We start from the raw sequence: 8282 nt of genomic DNA, 5'->3' as shown, positions 1-8282 counted from the left end.
TCGAAAGATAGTTTGCAAGTGGTTTGTTGTAGATTGTAAAGAAATGTAGCAGCAAGAAGTTCTGTATTTGTACCATTAATAAGCAATCTCTTTGATGAGTCCAAGGACACAGAATCTGATTCCTCTATTATGTCCAGTATTGTATTCACTTTTTCAAACTTTATCCCCTTCAAGATTCTAATATCATTCAACACTCCTTTTTTGATAGTCGATGTGTTGTCTGTCGTAAATGATTTCGCCATAGACTCGTTTATTGTACTTCTATCGTCCACTGAAGCGTCAGTCTGTTGTTCTGTATCCTGTTGCGAGGCAGGAGCTGATGGTGACTTGTTTCTCTGGAGAAGCGATATCTGCTTGGCTGGATTTTGAATATTTTTGTTGCTGAGTAATTGAGAGACATGAGGTTGTTCTCTTGTATACATTTGTTTAGGTATTAACACAAACTCTTCAGTATGCATTTTGTTCCAGATACTCTATGCAGGGTATTGCTATGAGTTGGATGAGACTGATACCTGAGGGAGATTTAATCAGTTCTAATCGTTCCGTTTTCCCAACTTTTCTGTTCGAAAGTTGACGCAGAGTTTTTTCAAACTTTTTCAGTTCTTTTTTGTTGACTGGTACAACTCCAGAGAGTACGTTCATCACACAATCACTCAGAAACCAAATGAAGTCACTGTCACTGAATATTCTGAAATCAATGTTGGAGTTTTTGTTTGAACTATTTGCCCATTGCTTGAGCATAAGCAAGTGTCTCTTTTTCATTCGTAATTGGTGTAATGACTGCTTCTTGTGCAGGAATGTAAAAAATTGAAGGATCAGGTCCAATAATTTGCAATGCAAATCGTAAACCCTGACTTGTTTTTGGATCCAGATCAATGATTAAATGTCCGTATGGCTCAGCTGTTGCTAATTTGTATGCGTCCTTGAGTAATTGGAGACAGTTCAACTGTTTTCCAAGGTATTCAATCTGTTGAATGTCACGCAGTGTGTTGAATAAAATTATATGAGTGGTGTTTAGGTCAATTGTTCTTGACCATTTGCTTTGATGAAACAAATTATGCTTCACATATATAACATGAAGTTTACGATGGCGTCCAGACGTAGCTATTTTTACAAACTCTTTGTCATTAAAAATTTCCTCGCATGAGTCGTCAAATATAAGAAGACAGTTCAAAAGATTTTTCGTTATCTCCAATCCTGAATATTTGATGAATTCAATGCGTGCTATACTACCTCGCATTTCCCTGAACAGTAGTTGGAACTCCTTGTAAAAGTAAAAAAAATTTTCTCAAAGCGCGGATAAAAACTGTTGCCCTGCAGCATGTGAAACATCAGCTCAGTTTTACCGGAACCGCTGGGACCAACAATTGACATGAATATCCTGTCATGTGTCAGAATCACTTTGTTCATAGTTTTGGATTTGGTAAAATATAACCAACTAAGCTTGACAACAATGCAATCCAAATTGATTTTTCACAACTTTCTGACAAAAGAAAGAGCATAGTGAAGCAAAGGATGATCATTAGAACTATGATACTGACTTGAACAAAAAATATTACTTCAGACCGTGGCACCGATGAGTTGGAACAGCAACGCCATGGAGGTCTCTCTTTGTTGTTTACATCAAACACTAAATTGCTGACACCCGCATCAGCCTCGTCTCTTTGATGCATTTGAAATAATTTTTTGCCTCAAAAGTTAATTGCAACAAGAACGATACAAATATCAGATATGTAATTTATATACCAACTGTTTCATATACCAGAATTCAAACAAATTGAAACCTCTTATGTGACTTTTTATTTCTAGTTTATAACAAACAGTTGATGAGTCATTTTCTTTATACGATGGTTGACTGAAGACTTTCTCAACTTCGGGACGCTCCAAGACATAAACTCGCAACTCATTTGGCATCTCTTTCAGAGTTAGCTCACGTTCCGGTAGTAATTTTTTCAACCTAAAGGGAGGAACTTTTCTGTCCGCCCATTGTTTCCAACGAGGGGTTCGCTGCTCTTTTCGTGCCAGCGGTGGCTTCTCGGTTGTTTTGTTTGTAGCCATAATTGAATTGATTCTGCAGTTCGCGAGCTTTCTGTTTATTTTTCACATACAATTTGAAATGATAGAAGTTATCAATCACAGGGAGGAAAGCTCTGAAGCTATCTAGTTCTTCTGGAGATAGCGTAATTGTTGCGAAGTAACGTTTTGCTGCTGTGCTATACAGCGGGTTGTAGCGGGGGTTGTTGTGCAACGCCGGATCTGCTGTTGAAAAAATTTTCTCGCTTCTGTTGATCAACTGAATAATTGTTCTGTATTGGTACACAGGGATCTTGAACTCTGTTGAATAATACTATCGGCGGATCGTCAAGAGGAGTCAAGCAAGTAAATATCTTCAAATTGTCTGACAGATAGGTGGTCAGTGTTGCCGTCTCTTCTCTGTGCATCACTTTGTGTCCACTGTGAAAATATTCTGGCTTTACGTTCTGCACAATGATTGAATACTTGACAGTTTGCTGTAAAATTAATGGAATGTAGACTGCAAGAAGCAACTGTTTCCTCTAGAAGTATTTCTGAAATGCGGGGACAATTTAAATCTTCCAGATTGTAAACTTTTTTCTGTAACAACTTGCTGAGGACCTCACACTTTTCGGTGCCTTTTGCAAAAAAAATTTTCCGGGTAAATCGGAAACTGAAACTTAAGCAAACTGCTTTCAGGTCACTGTAAGGTGTATTGCCATCGTCCCAATCGAGGCCGTGCAGGTTGTGTGTCAACCAAATAACAGTTTGTTGATCGTGTGCCGGTAACTCTGCAAAGCTAACTGGAGGTTAGAAAAATATTGTATCGTAGTAACTGCAACACAAGCAGAGTTCTTTGATAATGCATCCAATTGACTTCGGTTTGGAACCTTCGAGATCGAGAACAACAGTATTTGCGGACTTGCTTCCAAAATTTTTTAGCATTCCAGCTCACGGAACAATTGAGAATGGAAAATTTTCACTGATAGCACAAACAGTATTCCTGTCAAATGTCCAAAAAGACCATTATTTATTGGTGAATAACGGAAAGCGTATACATATCCAGGACCTTTGTTCCTACAATCTTTTACGAATCCAGCTGCATCGTGTAAAGCCGCATGAAGTCGTAAAACTTTGCTATATTTCAGTAAAGGATCTAGTCGTGAATTATCAGCTCCTATTAAACCACCATAGGGTCTGAATTTAAGTGCTATTTCTCCGTCAATTTCTGGATCTAATACTGCGCAGGCTTCAACAAAATATTACTGACGATGTGATATGTGACTAGAATTTTGATTACCTATCAGTGATACAGTTTTTTCGTGAATCAACTTTATGTCTTCTATTCCAATTGTAGTCATTACTAAATGTATACTGAACGCATGGTCCTGCAGCTAGAAAGTTTTATTTATTCAATTATGATTGGCTGTCAACTTGAACTAAATCCTCTGTTCTGTTTGTCGGTTTTGTTTCTCAAACTCTTAAGTGTTTCTCACACTGAACATGTTTGAACACGATCTTTTCTTTCTCTGCTTACTCCATCCTCGAGTATATCATTTATTAGTTTAAACATCTACACACAGGTGAGTCGAGTTATCTTTGTTTTAGTCTATAATATGTACTCATTTGTGAACATAAATTTGCATGACCACAAGTGAGTACATACTTATACAAGAAATTGTTTGCTTTTTCCGCCCAAGGTTGAAGTACATGTGTGAATTTGTGTGTGTGTGTTTGTGTGTGTGTGTGTTTGTGTGTGTGTGTGTATTTATGTATGTATGTATTTATGTATGTATGTATGTATGTATGTATGTATGTATGTATGTATGTATGTATGTATGTTTGTATGTATGCATGTATGTATAGGGTAAAATTTTTTGAATTTTTTCCGACAACTTTTCTCACTCAAAGAACAAGTTTCACACAATTTCACATTGATTAAAGCCGAAAAAACGCAAAAAAATTTTTCAACCCCATTTTTCAAAATTTTTACAAGTTCTGATCCTCCTATAGGGTTAAAATTTCAATTTTTGAAAAAAAATTTTCCGACAATTTTTTTTACTCAAAAAACATGTTTCACACAATTTCACATTGATTAAGGCCGAAAAAACGCAAAAAAATTTTTCAACCCCATTTTTCAAAATTTTTACAAGTTCTGATCCTCCTATAGGGTTAAAATTTCAACTTTTGAAAAAAATTTTTCCAACAATTTTTTTTACTCAAAAAACATGTTTCACACAATTTCACATTGATTAAAGCCGAAAAAACGCAAAAAATTTTTCAACCCCATTTTTCAAAATGTTTACAAGTTCTGATCCTCCTATAGGGTTAAAATTTCAATTTTTGAAAAAAAATTTTCCGACAATTTTTTTTACTCAAAAAACATGTTTCACACAATTTCACATTGATTAAGGCCGAAAAAACGCAAAAAAATTTTTCAACCCCATTTTTCAAAATTTTTACAAGTTCTGATCCTCCTATAGGGTTAAAATTTCAACTTTTGAAAAAAATTTTTCCAACAATTTTTTTTACTCAAAAAACATGTTTCACACAATTTCACATTGATTAAAGCCGAAAAAACGCAAAAAATTTTTCAACCCCATTTTTCAAAATGTTTACAAGTTCTGATCCTCCTATAGGGTTAAAATTTCAACTTTTGAAAAAAATTTTTCCGACAATTTTTTTTACTCAAAAAACATGTTTCACACAATTTCACATTGATTAAAGCCAAAAAAACGCAAAAAAAATTTTTCAACACCATTTTTCAAAATTTTTACAAGTTCTGATATCCCTATAGGGCAGAAATTTCAAAATTTGAAAAAAATTTTTCCGACAACTTTTTTTAGTCACAAAACATGTTTCAAACATTTTTACGTTGATTAAAGCCGAAAGAACGCAAAAAAAAAATTTTCGACCCCATTTTTCAAAAATTTTTACAAGTTCGGATCCCCTATAGGGTAAAAATTTCAACTTTTGAAAAAATTTTTTCCGACAACTTTTTTTATTCACACATTAGCGGTAAATTCTCAAATATGAAAAACTAGATCTGAAAACTTTTATCATACACAAATTATGTTATAGCAATGCTAGCAATAGCAGTGCTTAATTTATATCACTGTTCTAAACAAACAAACAGACGACACAGCAAACAATTAGTCGTAACAAAAACTGGGTCATGCTTGTAAACAAATTGAACCAAGTTACAATCAGCCGAAAGGTAAAATAGAAGAATTTTTTCGAAAAAAAAATTCGGAGCTGAGCAGAACCTCAACGGGGGGGACACTATGTATTAAGATAGGGAATGCAGAAATTGTTCCCCTAGGGGGACGCTTAGGGGGACATTTAGTGCGAATTGCATTAAATGTCCCCCTAAGTGTCCCCCTAGGGGGGACAATTTCTGCATTCCCTATCTTAATACATAATGTCCCCCCCGTTGAGGTTCTAGTCAGCTTCTTCTTCTACTTACGGTATCGAACAATTGTTTGAGCACTTTTTCATTCTCACGGATTGACAGTGATATGATTTATTTGATTCCATAGAATGCATATCTAGATATAGACTTAGAGATATTAACGATAAATTTCATTTCAATCAAAAAATTTTGGGGTTTAGGTTGAAATAAATATTTTTTTCCGAGTCAACCTAAACAGCAGAAATGGACTAAATTAAGTTTTATCTGTCGTCCTTCTAACGCTTTGCTTTGGTCGGCAACTAAATTTTAGCTAATTTTTTAAATGTATTGATCAAAGGCACCTTTGAACCAAAACATTTCAGATTTTAAGAGAAACTGATCGTTGTATCCATTAGAATTGAAAAAATGGGATGCAAGCATATCAACGCTTTTGAGCAATTTGCTAGTGCTTGAAATGAAAGAGGAATTAGATGCTTACAGTGTATCCTGAAAAAAATAGTTGTAAATAGTTGTCCTGTAAATAGTTGAAATGTTTGAAAACGATAAATAGTTAAAAATTGCTGTCGTTAATGGGCTATATTGAAAAAACTAGAGCATGCCTGGATGACTCTGAAGGAAATAAAAGATAGATATCTTGCTCTGGTAAACATGTTTAAATGTTTTTCAGATGTTGATTATATTTTGGATAACAAAAAACATTTTATATTAAAATTGTTTCAAAGTTAAATGCTCGCAAAAAAACTGTGAAATGTGGGGATTTTTAAAACCGCAAAATTGGTCAGTCGCAAACATTACTTAACCTATAAGCAATTCAATTTGAGTACTCAATAACTTTTGAAATTAAAAAATTTTCTTAAAAAGCCTTTAGCAAATTCTGTTTCTATTTTTTTGGCGGTTTTTGGCGGTTCTATTTTTTGTTTCGCCTGGCCTGATCATAGCAAAGAGCGTGTGATTAAGATCCATTAAATGAGGGGTCAAATTCTGCTTCCGTTAAGCAGTCTGCAAAGCCGAGCCCTCAAAAAAGTACAGCTTCGGGTTGACAGCAGATGAAAGGTAAGTTGTCATCGGCACCATAGTAGGGCAATCAAGCTCGCAAAAAAACTGTGAAATGTGGGGATTACTAAAAACAGTCTGCTAAGAATAGACTGCTAATGCACTACCAATACTCCGAAAAATTTGTTCTTAGATACTCATTAAAACGCAAGTAAATATCCATTAGAAAATTGCGCACAAATATTTTTCCATAATTATGTAGCAGTGAAAATACTGAATGTGCACCTTCAACCAATCAGAAACTGAGAAGACACTATTCTTTTTTATATAGAAAGAACTGAACTAACAGTAGTCAGTCTTTTAGTTAGATACGCCATGTGTATACCGTTGACTCCGGTGCTATACTTCTTAACCACCGTAATAATAGAAGTTTACTCTCAGTGTTGTACAGAGTCGGTTAGTCTTAGAGATATAGGAAAGTCTACTTCGCGCGCAGAAACAAGTAGCCCTAACTCTTTATACTTTAAGGCAGTAAAAAGAACCCACGTCGGGTCTGCCTCAACTGGTGCGACCAGTGAGTTAACAAGCTCTAACCGTAAAAAGAACTCACACAAAACACCCTTTTCTCTATTGAGAAAGAAACTTAGAACTAGATTACAAGGCTTTTTACTCTTTATTTACGTAAAATTTGAGAAATGACCAAAATGGATCATCACATTGATCAACCCTCTTCCCACGTACCGACGTACTTGGAGGAATTTTAACTAGCTGTTCTTACACAACAGAACAAGCGTTTAACACGCAAAATTCTAGCCTTTCAGGTTAAACACCATCAACACCAAGATGAGTCAAGAATACTTTTAAAAACAGCAAAACAGCTTAAAAACCACTACTTCGCAGTAGAACAACAACCTCACATTTCTCTACCAGAAAAGGCATCACAGGTTTCACGAACAGGCTTTCTTTCTTATTTAGTTGAAATTTACAGAACCCAACTCACAAAAGGTTTAGTTCTTTTCATTTGTGATTCACTCACAAATAGTTATATCTCACTATTATACGATACTCTGTTTCATCCATTATTAGACAGACTATTTGAATTTCTTATCGGAATATTGTCTGAAATACAACCCTCAGACAGAGAAGGATTTTTAGAAATCTTCCTTCGAATTTCTTACACGCCTTGCACCGGCACTAAATACTAATGCTTCCCACTCTCGAAAAAAAGCGTACACAAAATTGCCAGACAGGAAATAGAAGGATTTACTCAACTTCTCAAAATATATAAAAGCTCTGTCACAGATGCAGATTTAAACGGAGAAGAGAATTTTGATTCTCCTAAACTTCTATCTTGGTATCTACACAGATTCTGGAAAAGTTTGGTTAGACACATCTTTCCAGTCACCAACTTAATAGCAGAAGCTTATTCACAAATAAACAACAAATTAGCAGAAACACTTCATTACATATATGACCCAAATTGGTTCCAACAGATTTTGTAAACATCACGGATTTTTCATCGGAAACAATACAAAATTTATCTATTAACCCTCAAAACATAGAAATTAAAAACTATAATGCGGAAATACAACCATTTACTTGTACAAAAATCCTGGAATATACAAACACTTCTTTGAAAGTCTCGCCCATTGAAAATATGGAAACAAAATTTCACTCTCAACAATTAGAAAGCCGTATAAACAAAACTACAGAAACAGATTTCAACTCAACATTTTTAGATGACGGAACACTCTTTTCAACACACACGGTAAACACATTAAATGATCTAGAAGACAATGATCAAAAAATTAACTCTACTGCTAATACCACCAAAAACACGAATGTTTACCAAAATCATCAACAG

This window comes from Convolutriloba macropyga, chromosome 6 (genome assembly GCF_964194025.1).
Source record: "Convolutriloba macropyga chromosome 6, txConMacr16.3, whole genome shotgun sequence".
NCBI classification, from domain to species: Eukaryota; Metazoa; Xenacoelomorpha; order Acoela; family Convolutidae; genus Convolutriloba; species Convolutriloba macropyga.
This window is presented reverse-complemented; position numbering follows the sequence as displayed.